Below are 18920 nucleotides of genomic sequence, written 5' to 3'. Positions count from 1 at the left end.
TGACTGACTGCTTGACGAAGACTTAAGTTTCACTGACTGACTGGTTGACAAAGACTCAAGTTTCACTGACTGACTGCTTGACGAAGACTTAAGTTTCACTGACTGACTGGTTGACAAAGACTCAAGTTTCACTGACTGCCTGCTTGACAAAGACTCAAGTTTCACTGACTGACAGGTTGATGAAGACTTAAGTTTCACTGACTGACTGCTTGACAAAGACTCAAGTTTCACTGACTGCCTGCTTGACGAAGACTCAAGTTTCACTGACTGACAGGTTGATGAAGACTTAAGTTTCACTGACTGACTGCTTGACAAAGACTCAAGTTTCACTGACTGACTGGTTGATGAAGACTTAAGTTTCACTGACTGACTGCTTGACAAAGACTCAAGTTTCATGGACTGACTGCCTGACGAAGACTCAAGTTCCACTGACTGACTGCTTGACGAAGACTTAAGTTTCACTGACTGACTGCTTGACGAAGACTCAAGTTTCACTGACTGACTGCTTGACGAAGACTTAAGTTTCACTGACTGACTGGTTGACAAAGACTCAAGTTTCACTGACTGCCTGCTTGACAAAGACTCAAGTTTCACTGACTGACAGGTTGATGAAGACTTAAGTTTCACTGACTGACTGCTTGACAAAGACTCAAGTTTCACTGACTGACTGGTTGATGAAGACTTAAGTTTCACTGACTGACTGCTTGACAAAGACTCAAGTTTCATGGACTGACTGCCTGATGAAGACTCAAGTTTCACTGACTGACTGGTCATGAAGACACAAGTTTCACTGACTAACTGCTTGACAAAGACTCAACTTTCACTGACTGACTGCTTGATGAAGAGTCAAGTTTCACTGACTGACTGGTTGACAAAGACTCAAGTTTCACTGACTGACTGCTTGATGAAGACTCAAGTTTCACTGAATGACTGGTTGACAAAGACTCACGTTTCACTGACTGACTGGTTGACGAAGACTCAAGTTTCACTGACTGACTGCTTGACAAAGACTCAAGTTTCACTGACTAACTGGTTGACAAAGACTCAAGTTTCACTGACTGACTAGTTGATGAAGACTCAAGTTTCACTGACTGACTGCTTGACAAAGACTCAAGTTTCACTGACTGACTAGTTGATGAAGACTCAAGTTTCACTGACTGACTGCTTGACGAAGACTCAAGTTTCACTGACTGACTGCTTCACAAAGACTCAAGTTTCACTGACTGACCAGTTGATGAAGACTCAAGTTTCACTGACTAACTGGTTGATGAAGACTCAAGTTTCACTGACTGACTGCTTGATGAAGACTCAGTTTCACTGACTAACTGGTTGAAGAAAACTCAAGTGTCCCTGACCGACTGGTTGACGAAGACTTAAGTTTCACTGACTGACTGCTTGACAAAGACTCAAGTTTCACTGACTGACTAGTTGATGAAGACTCAAGTTTCACTGACTGACTGCTTGACAAAGACTCAAGTTTCACTGACTGACTAGTTGATGAAGACTCAAGTTTCACTGACTATTTGGTTGATGAAGACTCAATTTTCACTGACTAACTGAATGATGAAGACTCAAGTTTCACTGACTGACTGGTTGACGAAAACTCAAGTTTCACTGACTAACTGGAAATGTTAGAGAGGGACTCATAAAGTCAGTGAAAGGAATCCAGTTGTCCAACAGTCCCCATGAAGAATTAGAGTTTTGTGGTCATTTCCAGTCCCACAGGATCAGACTTGTGATCATTTCCAGTCCCACAGGATCAGACCTATGCCAGCACTAGAAGAAGTACACAGTGTACTCAGTGAAGTGCACTGATGCAAGTATTCCAATTGTGACCAAGCCTTGATGTGAGTACACTAAGTGACTTGCTGCCACTATGCACTAACTTCTTCTTCTTCTTTTTCTTCTTGTCTACTGAATCCAACACTTGGATCCTAAAGTGTTCTGTTTGCAAAACACCGGACATTTTTCAACTGCACTTTTGAAAGAAATAGGATTTGTAACCAAGCTGCAGACATTGATGCTCTTTTTCTTTATTTGCCTCTGGAGTGTTGAAAGTAGCAGAGTGTGAGAAGCAGCTGCTGGACAAACATCTTCTGTCTGTGTGGACTCTCGTCTCTGCAGCTCCTCCTCGGTCTTTACTGGGACTCGCAGGGGACAGGTGTGCTCTGCTGATGTAATATTATGTCAAGAAATGTAATATTATGTCAAGAAATGTAATATTATGTCAAGAAATGTAATATTATGTCAAGAAATGCACATGTGTGGATCCTATGCAATCATACTTATTGTGTCATCCATCAATCAATAGTAAGCATTTACTTATTGATATTTAGTCAACTTTCCTCTGATGGAGGTTGCCAGATGCTCTCCCTGTTTGAGGTTTCCAGATAGAGCCTGACTGATGTTGCCAGACAATCTCCCTGACTGATGTTGCCAGATTCTCTCCCTGACTGATGTTGCCAGATTCTCTCCCTGACTGAGGTTGCCAGATGCTCTCCCTGATTGAGGTTGCCAGATAGAGCCTGACTGAGGTTGCCAGATACTCTGCCTGACTGAGGTTGCCAGATACTCTGCCTGACTGATGTTGCCAGATACTCTGCCTGACTGATGTTGCCGGATACTCTACCTGACTGAAGTTGCCAGATACTCGCCCTGACCAAGGTTGCCAGATACTGTCCCTGACTGATGTTGCCAGATACTCTACCTGACTGAGGTTGCCAGATAGAGCCTGACTGATGTCGCCAGATCCTCTCCCTGACTGAGGTTGCCAGATACGCTCCGTGACTGAAGTTGCCAGATACTCTACCTGACTGAGGTTGCCAGATACTCTACCTGACTGAGGTTGCCAGATACTCACCCTGATTTAGGTTGCCAGATAGAGCCTGACTGATGTTGCAAGACAATCTCCCTGACTGAGATTGCCAGATACTCTCTCTGGCTGAGGTTGCCAGATACTGTCCCTGACTGATGTTGCAAGATACTCTCTCTGACTGAGGTTGCCAGATACTCTCCCTGACTGAGGTTGCCAGATGCTCTCCCTTGGCTCAGGTTGCCAGATTCACTCCCTGACTGACGTTGCCAGATTCTCTCCCTGACTGACGTTGACAGATTCTCTCCCTGACTGGCATTGCTAGATTCTCTCCCTGACTGAGGTTGCCAGATACTCTCCCTGACTGAGGTTGCCAGATACTCACACTGGTTGAGGTTGCCAGATAGAGCCTGACTGATGTTGCCGGACAATCTCCTTGACCGAGGTTGCCAGATACTCTGCCTGACTGATGTTGCCAGATACTCTCCCTGACTGAGATTGCCAGATACTCTCTCTGGCTGAGGTTGCCAGATACTGTCCCTGACTGATGTTGCAAGATACTCTCTCTGGCTGAGGTTGCCAGATACTGTCCCTGATTGATGTTGCCAGATACTCGCCCTGACTAAGGTTGCCAGATACTCTCTCTGGCTGAGGTTGCCAGATACTGTCCCTGATTGATGTTGCCAGATACTCGCCCTGACTAAGGTTGCCAGATACTCTCTCTGACTGAGGTTGCCAGATACTCGCCCTGACTAAGGTTGCCAGATACTCTCTCTGGTTGAGGTTGCCAGATACTGTCCCTGACTGATGTTGCAAGATACTCTCTCTGGCTGAGGTTGCCAGATACTGTCCCTGACTGATGTTGCCAGATACTCGCCCTGACTGAGGTTGCCAGATACTCTCTCTGACTGAGGTTGCCAGATACTCACCCTGACTAAGGTTGCCAGATACTCTCTCTGACTGAGGTTGCCAGATACTCGCCCTGACTAAGGTTGCCAGATACTCTACCTGACTGAGGTTGCCAGAAACGCTCCGTGACTGAGGTTGCCAGATTTGCTCCCTGACTGATGTTGCCAGATACTCTCCCTGACTCAGTTTGCCAGATACTCTCCCTGACTGAGGTTGCCAGATTTGCTCCGTGACTGACGTTGCCAGATACTCTCCCTGACTGAGTTTGCCAGATACTCTATCTGACTGAGGTTGCCAGATACTCACCCTGGTTGAGGTTGCCAGATACTCTGCCTGACTGATGTTGCCAGATGCTCTCTCTGACTGAGGTTGCCGGACAATTTCCCTGACTGAGGTTGCCAGAAACTCGCCCTGACTAAGGTTGCCAGATACTCTCTCTGACTGAGGTTGCCAGATACTCGCCCTGACTAAGGTTGCCAGATACTCTACCTGACTGATGTTGCCAGATACTCTACCTAACTGAGGTTGCCAGATACTCTCTCTGAGGTTGCCAGAAACTCACCCTGACTAAGGTTGCCAGATGTTCTCTCTGACTGAGGTTGCCAGATACTCGCCCTGACTAAGGTTGCCAGATACTGTCCCTGACTGAGGTTGCCAGATACTCTCCATGACTGACGTTGCCAGATACTCTCCCTGACTGAGGTTGCCAGATACTCTACCTGACGGAGGTTGCCAGATACCCTGACTGAGGTTGCCAGATACTCTCCCTGAATGAGTTTGCCAGAAACGCTCCGTCACTGAAGTTGCCAGATACTCTCCCTGACTGAGGTTGCCAGATACTCTACCTGACTGAGGTTGCCAGATACTCTACCTGACTGAGGTTGCCAGATACTCACCCTGATTGAGGTTGCCAGATACTCGCCCTGACTGAAGTTGCCAGATACTCGCCCTGACTGATGTTGCCAGATACTCTACCTGACTGAGGTTGCCAGATACTCTCTCTGACTGAGGTTGCCAGATACTCGCCCTGACTAATGTTGCCAGATACTCTCTCTGACTGAGGTTGCCAGATACTTGCCCTGACTGATGTTGCCAGATACTCGCCCTGACTAAGGTTGCCAGATACTCTCTCTGACTGAGGTTGCCAGATACTTGCCCTGACTGATGTTGCAAGATACTCTCTCTGACTGAGGTTGCCAGATACTCTGCCTGATTGAGATTGCCAGATAGAGCCTGACTGATGTTGCCAGATACTCTACCTGGTTGAGGTTGCCAGATTCTCTCTCTGACTGAGGTTGCCAGATACTCTCTCTGACTGAGGTTGCCAGATACTCGCCCTGACTAAGGTTGCCAGATACTCTCCCTGACTGAGGTTGCCAGATACGCTCCGTGACTGAGGTTGCCAGATACTCTACCTGATTGAGGTTGCCAGATAGAGCCTGACTGATGTTGCCAGATGCTCTCCTAACTGAGGTTGCCAGATAGAGCCTGAGTGAGGTTGCCAGATACTCTACCTGACAGAGGTTGCCAGATACTCACCCTAACTGAGCTTGCCAGATACGCATCCCAATCCAGCTAGATGGACTGGAATACTCCAAGGAACTTCAAACTTCCACTGCCTCTTACCAGGGGTTGAGGTCTGGGACCATAATAGCTGAAAAGACAACGTCAATAACACATCTCTCAGCAACACATTTGGCAGAGAAATGGGGATATCTCCTGGCAGAAGAAGGCCATGACAATATCACAACAATCGCGTGGTTATCACAGTCACTACTATCGCACAACAAAGACTCAAACCGAGACATTTGGTGAACTTTGTCCTCAAAAATTGAGAGTACGAAAACCGAGGCACCGTTCACCATACCTGTTTCTTTTACCGGCTTCCACATTGGCACACACGCCATTTCTCTGCTGGATTCGCACAGGAGTAGGAATGCATTTAATTCTGAAGTGCTAACTGAAACATAAATGGTGTGTCCAGCAGAGGGTGCTGTCTCACAAGTCAATGCACTCAAAGACTTCATGTTTTGTCGAGTAAGAAGGGGGTTCACACGGCCCCATTACCTGACACGTGAAAGGTGACAAATTCGGTGGGGATGCACTATCCACTTTAGCCGCCAGATGGCAGTAGAGAGTTGAATACCTTAAAGGCCTACTGAAATGAGATCTATTTTCTTATTTAGACGGGGATAGCAGGTCCATTCTATGCAAATTTGCCATATTTTTGCTGAAAGGATTTAGTAGAGAACATCGACGACAAAGTTCACAACTTTTGGTCACTAATAAAAAAGCCTTGCCTGTACCGGAAATAGCAGACGATATGCGCGTGACGTCACGGGTTGTGGAGCTCCTCACATCCTCACATTGTTTACAATCAGGGCCACCAGCAGCGAGAGCGATTCGGACCGACAAAGCGAAAATGAAAGATTTGTGGATGAGGAAAGTTAGAGTGAAGCACAAAAAAAAAAGACATTGCAGTGGGAGCGATTCAGATGTTATTAGACACATTTACTAGCATAATTTTGGAAAATCCCTTATCAGCTTATTGTGTTACTACTGTTTTAGCGAGATTATATAGTCATACCTGAAAGTCAGAGGTGTGCGGTGACCGCCAGTGTCTCTGAGGTAAGCCACGGAGGAGCCAAGAAAGTCGCAGCTGCCTCTTTGATAGCTGCAGGAGGAACGACACAAGCTCTGCTCATGTTTAGGGTAAGAGCCGACTTATTACCACAATTTTTCTCACCGAAACCATGTGGTCGGGAACCATGTTCGCTTGACCGCTCTGTTCCATAGTAAAGCTTCACAATAAACAAACAAAAACCGGCTGTGTTTGTGTTGCTACAGCCGGCTGCAATACACCGCTTCCCACCTACTTCTTTATTCGGGGGCTGCCGGCATGTCCAAAAGCTACCCAGCAGAGGCCCACCAAGAGGGGGAGAGAAATTTAAGGAAAAGTCGGAAAAAGTCCAAAAAAGGTTGAAAGTCCCCAAAACTTCCCAAGAAAAACAGCAGGGGGTCCATCGTCTGGCGGTGGTTTGGCTTCAAGCGGGAAGATGTTGAACAATCATGGGGCAAAAGTGTTGCTACAAATAGTCGCACCACTGAAAAGTCACCCGTTAGAGCAGGGGTCAGCAACCTTTTTGAAAGCAAGAGCTACTTCTTGGGTACTGATTAATGCCAAGGGCTACCAGTTTGATACACACTTAAATACATTGGCAGAAATAGCCAATTTGCTCAATTTACCTTTAATAAATAAATCTATATGGATAAAAAAATGGGTATTTCTGTCTGTCATTCCGTCGTACTTTTTTTGTTCCTTTTACGGGAGTTTTTTTGTAGGGAATAAATGATGAAAAAATGACTTAATTGAACGGTTTAAAAGAGGAGAAAAACACGAAAAAAATGAAAATAACATTTTGAAACATTGTTTATATTCAATTTCGACCCTTTAAAATTCAAAATTCAACCCAAAAATATGAAGAGAAAAAACTAGCTAATTTGAATATTTTTGAAAAAATAAAAAAATTATAATTTATGGAACATCATTGGTAATTTTTCCTGATTAAGATTAATTTTTAGAATTTTGTTGACATGTTTTAAATAGGTTAAAATCCAATCTGCATTTTGTTAGAATATATAACAAATTGGACCAAGTTATATTTCTAACAAAGACAAATCATTATTTCTTCTAGATTTTCCAGAATATTTTTTTTAAAAGAAATTCAAAAGACTTTGAAATAAGATTTCAATTTGATTCTACAGATTTTCTAGATTTGCCAGAATCATTTTTTTGAATTTTAATCATAATAAGTTTGAAGAAATATTTCACAAATATTCTTCATTGAAAAAACAGAAGCTAAAATGAAGAATTAAATTAAAATGTATTTATTATTCTTTACAATAAAAAAAATTGCTTGAACATTGATTTAAATTATCAGGAAAGAAGAGGAAGGAATTTAAAAGGTAAATGTGTTTAAAAATCCTAAAATCATTTTAAGGTGGTATTTTTTCTCTAAAATTGTCTTTCTGAAAGTTATAAGAAGCAAAGTAAAACAAATAAATGAATTTATTTAAACAAGTAAAGACCAAGTCTTTCAAATATTTTCTTGGATTTTCAAATTCTATTTGAGTTTTGTCTCTCTTAGAATTAAAAATGTCGAGCAAAGCCAGACCAGCTTGCTAGTAAATAAATAAACAAAACTCCAATAGAATTTGAAAATCCAATAAAATATTTTAAAGACTTGGTCTTCACTTGTTTAAATAAATGCATTTATTTTTTTACTTTGCTTCTTATAACTTTTAGAAAGACATTTTTAGAGAAAAAATACAAACTTAAAAATGATTTTAGGATTTTTAAACACTTTTTACCTTTTAAATTCCTTCCTCTTCTTTCCTGACAATTTAAATCAATGTTCAGGTAAATTGATTTTTTTATTGTAAAGAATAATAAATACATTTTAATTTAATTTTTCATTTTAGCTTCTGTTTTTTTCGACGAAGAATATTTGTGAAATATTTCTTCAAACTTAATATGATTAAAATTCAATAAAATTATTCTGGCAAATCTAGAAAATCTGTAGAATCCAATTTAAATCTTATTTCAAAGTCTTTTTAATTTCTTTTAAAATTTTTGTCGTGGAAAATGTTGAAGAAATAATGATTTGTCTTTGTTGGAAATATAGCTTGGTCCAATTTGTTATATATTCTAACAAAGTGCAGATTGGATTTTAACCTATTTAAAACATGTCATCAATATTATATACTTATTGTGGGAAATCATTAAGATGATCAGTATTTCCACAAAGATAAATATCATTAATTATTAATAATTATATAGAGTTAAAGATAAATTGAGCAAATTGACTATTTCTGGCAATTTATTTAAGTGTGTATCAAACTGGTAGCCCTTCGCATTAATCAGTACCCAAGAAGTAGCTCTTGGTTTCAAAAAGGTTGGTGACCCCTGCTGCAAGCTAATCGATGCTAACATGCTATCAGTGAATAATCTGGCACTGAACACCACAAAAACCAAGGAACTCATATTTGACTTCAGGAAAAACACTACATCAAGTTCCTCGGCACCCCTCATATCTGCTGACCTGTCCTGGACCCAAAATACAACTGTGGTCATCTAGAAGGCCCAGTGGAGACTCCACTTCCTGAGGGTGCTGAGGAACAACAGACCGGAGAGGCAGCTGATGGTGACCTTCTATCGCTCGGCTGTCGAGAGCCTGCTGATATACTGCATAACAGTGCGGTACGCCAGCTGCACGGAAGCAGACAAACAGGCGATTCGGAGGGTCATAAAGTCTGCACAAAAAATCTTCGGCTGCGCCCTGTCCTCCCTGAAGGATTTACATAACTCCCGTTGCCTTAAGAAACCAAAAACCATCACCAAAGACAGCACACACCATGACTACCACCTTTTCCACCTGCCACTACAGGTGCATCAGAGCCAGAACAAGCAGCTTTTTTTCTAAATGGTAACACCCCAATAAGTTTTTCAACTTCTTTAAGTCGGGGTCCACGTTAATCAATTCTATATTTGAGCTCATTTAGTTTCCTTGAAGTCAGGGGTAGGGAACCTATGGCTCGCGAGCCAGATCTGGCTTTTTTGATGACTCGGATAAATCTGAGCTGACATTGCATGAATAATTCCACCTGTAATCACAGAGTTAAAAATAACGTTCAAAATATAAAATATCCATCCATTCATTTTCTACCGCACCTGTTGAAGAAATTGCATACTGGTAAGAAGTTATTTATTTATTATCGGTTAATGCGGGGCTTGCAATCCTAGGGGATCTCCAGACCACCAAACACCGACATGAGAGCCTGTTTCAGGGTTTAAATATTGTTTTCTTTTTAAATAAGACTCTTTTTCTCTTTCCTTCTCGCTCACGCTCTGGCTCCGGCCCCCAACCCCGTCTCTCTTCCGGGCCGCTGCGTACAACAGAGCGACAGGTGATTAGATAACAAGGCCCAGCTGGGCCATTTACACTGCTGCAGGCCCCGCATGCCACACCCCCTCCACAGTTAGCTTCAGAATAACAATGTTATTACAAAAACTCTACAAATGTTGGTCTTGCTTAAAAATGCACGTGTTTAGTTGTGTTCAGTGTTGAAAAATACATTTAAAAAATATTTGGATTTTTGGCTCTCTCAGCCAAAAAGGTTCCCGACCCCTGCTTTAAGTCGTCATAATTCAATTTATATCACATGACACAATATCTTTATGTAATATAGCTTTTAATTTTTAGCGCCTCCAGATAGATTTTTATTTTTATTTTTGTATTTTTGGTCCAACATTTTGTATTTTTGGTTTCAACATTTTGGGTCGCCGACCCCTGACGGTGCATGGTCTCAGAGTTGAAGCCCCGCCCACCCCGGGCACAACTTCTAGGAAAGTTGAAGTCTCGCGAGAGTAGAGGGCTGGCGCGGCCGCCATATTGTGAGGCAGTATTGTGATTGGTATGTAGTGAAGGCAGCAAAAAGAGAAAAGTGAAGGAGAAGAAGAAGAAGAAGAAGAAAAGAAGAAAAAAGGGAGAAGGGAGCTGTCAAAAAAAGTCTTCCCGAGTCCGTCTAAAAGCGGAGGGCCGGAGCTCGCTATCTCCCCCTCCGAGGACACATTAAGACCCCGGGCCTCGGCGCAAGTTAGCCTGGTCCTCGCTGGAGCCTTCTCGGCGTCTGCTGTGTGCGTCTCCGCGGCCCTGCGGAGCTCCTGCGGCGGTGTGGGCTGCGACGTCTGCCCGGGGAGCGGCAGCACAGGCGGGGGTGGGGGAGAAGTAAGTATGGACTCTCTCCTGGAACTTTGATGACTTGTTGCTGGGCCACACTCAACACTTTCTGAAGCATCTTGCCGCTGACTTTTGCAAGTTTGTGGAAGAAAAGAGAAAGTGAAGTTTAGAATCGTCGGCTAGCTCAGTCAGCTAAGTGGGAGGGAGGCTCTGCTATTGTCAGCCGGGAGAGAAAACTTCCATCAACTTCACTTTCCTCACTTATAGCTTATATATTTCATATATCAATACTATTATACACACCCCGTTTCCATATGAGTTGGGAAATTGTGTTCGATGTAAATATAAACAGAATACAATGATTTGCAAATCCTTTTCAACCCATATTCAGTTGAATATGCTACAAAGACAACATATTTGATGTTCAAACTCATAAACTTTATTTTATTTTTGCAAATGATAATTAACTTAGATTTTCATGGCTGCAACACGTGCCAAAGTAGTTGGGAAAGGGCATGTTCACCACTGTGTTACATCACCTTTTAATTTGAACAATGTAAGCACAATCATGACCATACCCATCCATCCATCCATCCATTTTCTACCGCTTATTCCCTTTCGGGGTCGCAGGGGGCGCTGGCGCCTATCTCAGCTACAATCGGGGGGAAGGTGGGGTACACCCTGGACAAGTCGCCACCTCATCGCAGGGCCAACACAGATAGACAGACAACACTCACACTCACATTCACACACTAGGGCCAATTTAGTGTTGCCAATCAACTTATCCCCAGGTGCATGTCTTTGGAGGTGGGAGGAAGCCGGAGTACCCGGAGGGAACCCACGCATTCACGGGGAGAACATGCAAACTCCACACAGAAAGATCCCGAGCCTGGATTTGAACCCAGGACTGCAGGACCTTCGTATTGTGAGGCAGACGCACTAACCCCTCTGCCACCGTGAAGCCTGTTAGACACATTTAGACACATTTACCAGTATAATTCTGGAAAATCCCTGTGTTACTAGTCTTTTAGTGAGATTATAAAATTCCTGAAATTCGGAGGGGTGTGTTGACCCAGAGTCTCTGAGGGAAGTCACGCAGCTGCAGCAAGACTGAAGCTCCGCTGATGTCTCCGGTAAAAGCTGACTTATTACCACAATTTTCTCACCAAAAAACTGCCGGTTGACATTTGGTCGGGATCCACGTTCGCTTGACCGCTCTGATCCATATTAAAGCTTAATCTTCGGGAATTTTGAACAAGGAAACACCGACTGTGTTTGTTATAAAATAACACAGATAATGTTTTGAATTCCAGAAGGAATTCAAAAATACTTCTCTCTACAGACCGGCAAATACAATCTAAGAGATTAATCTATGTTTATTTTACCAAAAGCAAGACTAGTTGTTAAACGTAGTGTTAATTTGTGGAATTCTGTTGGTAAAGAAATAAAAATGAGTAACTCTGTATTTAATTTCAAAAAGAACATGTCACTCAATCAATCAATCAATGTTTACTTATATAGCCCTAAATCACTAGTGTCTCAAAGGGCTGCACAAACCACCACGACATCCTCGGTAGGCCCACACAATGTATTTTAAAAAGTTATGTGAACTAGAAATGTATGTTTGTTAGGTTAAATGTATTTAGAATAGGGATTCACCGAAATGAACATTTGTGGCCGAAACCGAATAAAATTTAAACGCTTGGCCGAAGGTGATGAATGCAGTTTTTCACAATTTTATAAATATTGCATAAATAGCCTAGAATAAATATTTAGACATGTTTTTCAAATAAAGTAATTTTTTTATTGAATATTGACATTTTTTTTAATAATCCAGTAGCCTTTGCTTTTCAAAAAAAAGCACAAAGTTTTTAATTAATATTAGACCTTCAAACAAACCATGCATTCCAAAAAAAGAATAAAGTGCATTAAAGTGGATAAACCCACAACAAATGAATTATTGTCCTTTTGGCAAAAGTCTGCTTAGCCACAGTAGATATGCTAATAATGTAAACAGAAGGCTCAAGTAAATCTCAATTAAGTGTGTGCTTGTAACCTCATACACTTATACAGGTACACAACATATCCCAACGTCACCGCGTCACTGAATGTTGGTTGATTGCGTCACCGCGTCAAAAAATTGCGTCACACGCCACTATTCGGCCTTGTTTTGAACTCATTCCACCGAAGGCCGAATGTGGCTTTTTTTTTGCCATATTCGGCCGAATATATTCGGTTACCGATTAATCGGTGCATCCCTAATCAAAACTTATGGAATTTCAAGATATTGTTTATTATAAAATAACACAGATAATGTTCAAAGCAAAAATAAATACTCTTCCAGAAGGAATTCCAAAATATTTCTCTCTACAGACCGGCAAATACAATCTAAGAGATGAATCTAAGTTTATTTTACCAAAAGCAAGACTGGTTGTTAAACGTAGATGTTTATCTGTTCTCGGTGTTAATTTGTGGAATTCTGTTGGTAAAGAAACAAAATGGAGTGACTTGGTATTTAATTTCAAAAAGAACATGTCACAATGTATTTTAAAAAGTTATGTGAACTAGAAATGTATGTTTGTTTGGTTAAATGTTGTATTTAGAATAGGGATGCACCGGAATGAAAATTTGTGGCCGAAGCCGAATAAAATTTAAACTCTTGGCCGAATACCGAATAATACATCACCTTTTCTTTTAACAACACTCAATAAACGTTTGGGAAGTGATGAAACTAATTGTTGAAGCTTTGAAAGTGGAATTCTTTCCCATTCTTGTTTTATGTAGAGCTTCAGTCCTTCAACAGTCCGGGGTCTCCGCTGTCGTATTTTACGCTTCATAATGCGCCACACATTTTCCATGGGAGACATGTCTGGACTGCAGGCGGGGCGGGAAAGTACCTGCACTCTTTTACTACGGAGCAACGCTTTTGTAACACGTGGCTTAGCATTGTCTTGCTGAAATAAGCAGGGGCGTCAATGATAAGATTGCTTTGATGACAACATATGTTGCTCCAAAAACTGTATGGACCATTCAGCATTAATGGTGCCTTCACAAATGTGTAAGTTACCCATGCCTTGGGCCCTAATACACCCCCATACCATCACAGATGCTGGCTTTTGAAATTTGCGCCGATAACAATCCGAATGGTTAGTTTTCTCTCTGTTCCGGAGGACACCACGTCCACAGTTTCCAAGTATAATTTGAAATGTGGACTCGTTTGACCACAGAACACCTTTCCACTTTGCATCAGTCCATCTTAGATGAGGTCGGGCCCAGCAAAGCCGGGGGCGTTTCTGGGTGTTGTTGATAAATGGGTTTTGCTTTGCATAGTAGAGTTTTAACGTGCACTTACAGATGTAGCAACTGACAGTGGTTTCATGAAGTGTTCCTGAGCCCATGTGTAAGATTTTTCACACACTGATGTAGGTTTTTGATGCAGTACCACCTGAGGGACCATAAGTCCATAAAATCGCAGCTTATGTGCAGTGATTTCTCCAGATTCTCTGAACCTTTTGATGATTTTACGAACCCTAGATGGTAAAATCCCTAAATTCCTTGCAATAGCTCATTGAGAAATGTTGTTCTAAAACTGTTCAACAATTTGCTTACAAAGTGGTGACCCTCACCCCATCCTTGTTTGTGAATTACTTAGCATTTCATGGAAGCTGCTTTTATACCCAATCATGGCACCCACCTGTTCCCAATTAGCCTGCACACCTGTGGGTTGTTCCATATAAGTGTTTGATGAGCAATCCTCAACTTTATAAGTATTTATTGCCACCTTTCCCAACTCCTTTGTCACGTGTTGCTGGCATCAAATTCTAAAGTTAATGATTATTTGCAAAACTAAAAAATGTTTATCAGTTTGACGTCAAATATGTTGTCTTTGTAGCATATTCAACTGAATATGGGTTGAAAAGGATTTGCAAATCATTGTATTCTGTTTATATTTACATCTAACACAATTTTCCAAGTCATATGGAAACGGGGTTTGTACAATCATTTTAACGATTCAGTTGGGAATTTGTGATTCAAGGACCCTACTATTTTTTCCTGTGGCTTTTGCAATTGTGCTCTAGCTGTAAGTTATTGTGTTGTCTTGTAGTCATTTGCATTTGTTCCTCTATGATGCCACAGGTTTAACATCCTCCTCATTGAAACTACTAATCTTGGTATACTGTAAAGTCTGCTCTTCTTAAATATTTTCCTTTTTCTAGCAGTGATAAAATCGATCAATACCCTTTTTAAAATGATCTCGAATCGATGCCTATCTTCCCAAAGTCAAACCTGACGAGCACAGCTGGATGCAGTTGAATCTAAGGAATACAAATCCATTAACGTTGCACCACTAATGTATATTACAGGTCGTGTGAGGCAGTGTTTTTCAACCAGTGTGCCGCGGCACACTAGTGTGGGAGATTATGTAATTTCACCCAATTGGGTTGCACACCAGTAATTATAATTTTACAATTCATGTGCCGTTGTTGAGTGTCTGTACAGCGCAGGTAGCTAATCGCTTTGTAGATGTCGGGAACAGGTCGTGTGAGACGACGGCGGTTTGTCGTGATAAAAACACGCAGACGACAGCGGAGGCAGGGTGCAGGTAAAAAAGTATCTAATGCTTAAAACAGAAATAAACAAAAGGCGAGTGCCGCTAAGAAAGGGCATTGAAGCCTAGGCATGGCTATGCAGAACAAAATTAAAACTGAACTGGCTACAAAGTAAACAAAAAAACAGAATGCTGGACTCAGCAAGACTTACTGTGTGTGTGGGGCAGCAGACGGCGTCCACAAAGTACATCCGTACATGACATGACAATCAACAATGTCCCCACAAAGACGGATAGATAAAGAAGTGTCCGCACCACTTAGATCAGGGGGTGTCCAAACTTTTTCCACTGAGGGCCGCACACGGAAAAATTAAAGCATGCGGGGGTACATGAAACATATGTTTATTATTGTCATTTAGTCCTTAAATAAAATGTTGAACATACCAGACAACTTGTCTTTTAGTAGTAAGTAAACAAACAAAGACTCCTAATTAGTCTGCAGTAACATATTGTGTCATTTATACACCTATTATTTTGTACTCATTATAAAGGACAAACTGTAAAAATGGATTGTAAGTCCACTTGTTCATTTACTGTTAATATCTGCTTATTTTCTCTTTCAACATGTTCTATCTACACTTCTGTGAAAATGTAGTAACCACTTATTCTATGTAGGTCTCACTTAGACCTAAATTTCATACACTGACATCCTTCAGCAAAAATCAACAGGAAGTTTGCAATTCCCCCTTCAAACCAAAAGTTTTGTAAAAACACTCACCTTTGCCTCTTTGAGCTGTAATGTGACCCGCTTAACATGCGTCAAAACTCACCAAACTTGACACACACAAAAGGACTGGTGAAAATTGCGATCTAATCAATAAATCGAATCCCAAAACTCAAAATTGCGCTCTAGTGCCTCCTAGGAATAAAACACGGACAAAACTGCTCCTCAGAAGAAAACACAGACAAACTTGCCTGTAACTTCCAGTAGGAATGTTGTAGTGACATGAAACAAAAACCTCTATGTAGGTCTCATTTAGACCTACATTTCATTAATTGACAACCCCCAGCAAAAATCAACAGGAAGTTTGCAATTCCCCCTTCAAAACAAAAGTTTTGTAAAAAACGGTCACCTTTTTTCAAACATTATCTCCTCGGAGCGCGTTTGTCGTGTCGGCTTAAAACTACTGTGGTAGTTTTAAACTTTTAAACTTTCATGCAGAGAGGGAAATCACAACTAAGTCAATTGACCAAAACTGTATTTATTAAACAGTTATTAACAGGTGACTTTTAAAATGATGCTACTTATTAGCAGTAATGCTACTTTTGGTAGCAACGCTTTTGCCCAACTCTTGACAAATTAAACTTGTCTTTTCGACATCTTCCTGCTTGAAGCCAAACCACCGCCAGACGACGGACCCCCTGCTGTTTTTGTTGGGAATTAATTTTGTCAAAGTCATGAGTTTTTATTTCATGCTTGAAATAAGAAAGTTTTACTTTAAAGGCCTACTGAAATTAGATTTTCTTATTTAAACAGGGATAGCAGGTCCATTCTATGTGTCATACTTGATCATTTCGCCATATTGCCATATTTTTGCTGAAAGGATTTAGTAGAGAACATCGACGATAAAGTTTGCAACTTTTGGTCGCTAATAAAAAAGCCCTGCCTGTACCGGAAGTAGCAGACGATGTGCGCGTGGCGTCACGGGTTGTAGAGCTCCTCACATTGTTTACAATCATAGCCAGCAGCAGCTAGAGCTATTCGGACCGAGAAAGCGACAATTTTCCCATTAATTTGAGCGAGGATGAAAGATTTATGGATGAGGAAATTTAGAGTGAAGGACTAGAAAAAAAAAAAAAAGGCGATTGCAGTGGGAGCGATTCAGATGTTCCATCCATCCATCCATTTTCTACCGCTTATTCCCTTTTGGGGTGGCGCTGGCGCCTGTGTCAGCTACAATCGGGCGGAAGGCGGGGTACACCCTGGACAAGTCGCCACCTCATCGCAGGGCCAACACAGATAGACAGACATCATTCACACACTAGGGCCAATTTAGTGTTGCCAATCAACCTATCCCCAGGTGCATGTCTTTGGAAGTGGGAGGAAGCCGGAGTACCCGGAGGGAACCCACGCATTCACGGGGAGAACATGCAAACTCCACACAGAAAGATCCTCAGCCTGGAATTGAACCCAGGACTGCAGGATCTTCGTATTGTGAGGCAGACGCACTAACCCCTCTTCCACCGTGAATCAATCAATCAATGTTTATTTATATAGCCCCAAATCACAAATGTCTCAAAGGACTGCACAAATCATTACGACTACAACATCCTCGGAAGAACCCACAAAAGGGCAAGGAAAACTCACACCTAGTGTGCAGGGAGAATTCACATCCAGTGGGACGCCAGTGACAATGCTGACTATGAGAAACCTTGGAGAGGACCTCAGATGTGGGCAACCCCCTCCCCCTCTAGGCCCTCGATTCAGATGTTATTAGACACATTTACTAGGATAATTCTGGAAAATCTCTTATCCGCCTATTGTGTTGCTAGTGTTTTAGCGTGGCGCAGTGGGAGAGTGGCTGTGCGCAACCCGAGGGTCCCTGGTTCAAATCCCACCTAGTACCAACCTCGTCACGTCCGTTGTGTCCTGAGCAAGACACTTCACCCTTGCTCCTGGTTGGCGCCTTGCATGGCAGCTCCCTCCATCAGTGTGTGAATGGGTAAATGTGGAAGTAGTGTCAAAGCGCTTTGCGTACCTTGAAGGTAGAAAAGCGCTATACAAGTACAACCCATTTATTTATTTATATAGTACCGGAAAGTCGGAGGGGTGTGGCCACGGGTGTGTTGACGCCAGAGACTCTGAGGGAAGCCAAGGCGCCTGCAGCAGGACGGACGCTCCGCTGATGTCTCCGGTAAGAGGCGACTTATTACCACAATTTTCTCACCGAAAACTGCCGGTTGACATCTTCATCTTTGCGAATTTTAAACAAGGAAACACTGGCTGTCTTTTTGTGGCTAAAGGCTAAAAGCTTCCCACCTCCATCTTTCTACTTTGACTTCTCCATTATTAATTGAACACAGATGTCCAGAATACTGTGTAATTATGCGATTAAAGCAGACTACTTATAGCTTGGATCGGGCCGGAAAATAATGTCCGCTACGACCCGAGACGTCAAACGCACGCGTCGTCATACACGAGACTTCGCGGGAAATTAAAAATTGTAATTTAGTAAACTAAAAAGGCCGTATCGGCATGTGTTGCGATGTTAATATTTCATCATTGATATATAAACTATCAGACTGCGTGGTCGCTAGTAGTGGCTTTCAGTAGGCCTTTAAAAAAAGTAGTTTTATACTTTGCAACATTTGATATTCTAGTTCCGAGCTTGTTTTACTCAAAATAGCTCATCACACATCAGCAACGAGTTTTAATATCTTACTGACATCATTTAGGAGCAAAACACGTCAAACAAGTAAAAGACTCTAACATCAAATCTGCTTAGGGGCGGCATAGCTCGGCTGGTAGAGCGGCCGTGCTAGCAACTTGAGGGTTGCAGGTTCGATTCCCGCTTCCGCCATCCTAGTCACTGCCGTTGTGTCCTTGGGCAAGACACTTTAGCCACCTGCTCCCAGTGCCACCCACACTGGTTTGAATGTAACTTAGATATTGGGTTTCACTATGTAAAGCGCTTTGAGTCACTAGAGAAAAGCGCTATATAAATATAATTCACTTCACTTCACTTAGTGAGACGAATGATCGTATCAGACAGAAAATAAGCAAATAGCCTTATTTGAGATTTTTATTTTTATTTTAAATCTTTAAATAGACTCCCTTTTTAGACCAGTTGATCTGCCGTTTCTTTTCTTTTTCTTCTATGTCCCACTCTCCCTTGTGGAGGGGGTCCGG

The 18920-nt window shown here is 42.0% G+C and overlaps 1 protein-coding gene across 2 annotated transcripts in view; it reads left to right on the top strand.

Annotated features, from left to right (window-relative positions):
• The first annotated feature begins 10164 nt into the window (after positions 1-10164).
• The window catches only part of tab2 (TGF-beta activated kinase 1 (MAP3K7) binding protein 2), a 100749-nt gene continuing 91993 nt past the window's right edge, over positions 10165-18920 (top strand). Inside the window, exon 1 of one of the 2 annotated variants that reach the window (XM_061894094.1) lies at positions 10165-10509. The gene's annotated coding sequence lies outside the window, so the exon portion shown is untranslated. Of the gene's footprint in view, positions 10510-16474; positions 17926-18920 lie in introns of those variants that run through there. The other variant, XM_061894095.1, reaches the window with a different exon arrangement.

The sequence above is a fragment of the Nerophis ophidion genome, linkage group LG03, assembly GCF_033978795.1.
Source record: "Nerophis ophidion isolate RoL-2023_Sa linkage group LG03, RoL_Noph_v1.0, whole genome shotgun sequence".
Lineage (NCBI taxonomy): Eukaryota > Metazoa > Chordata > Actinopteri > Syngnathiformes > Syngnathidae > Nerophis > Nerophis ophidion.
The sequence above is the reverse complement of the archived record's forward strand: the minus strand, read 5'-3'. Positions and strand labels throughout refer to the sequence as shown.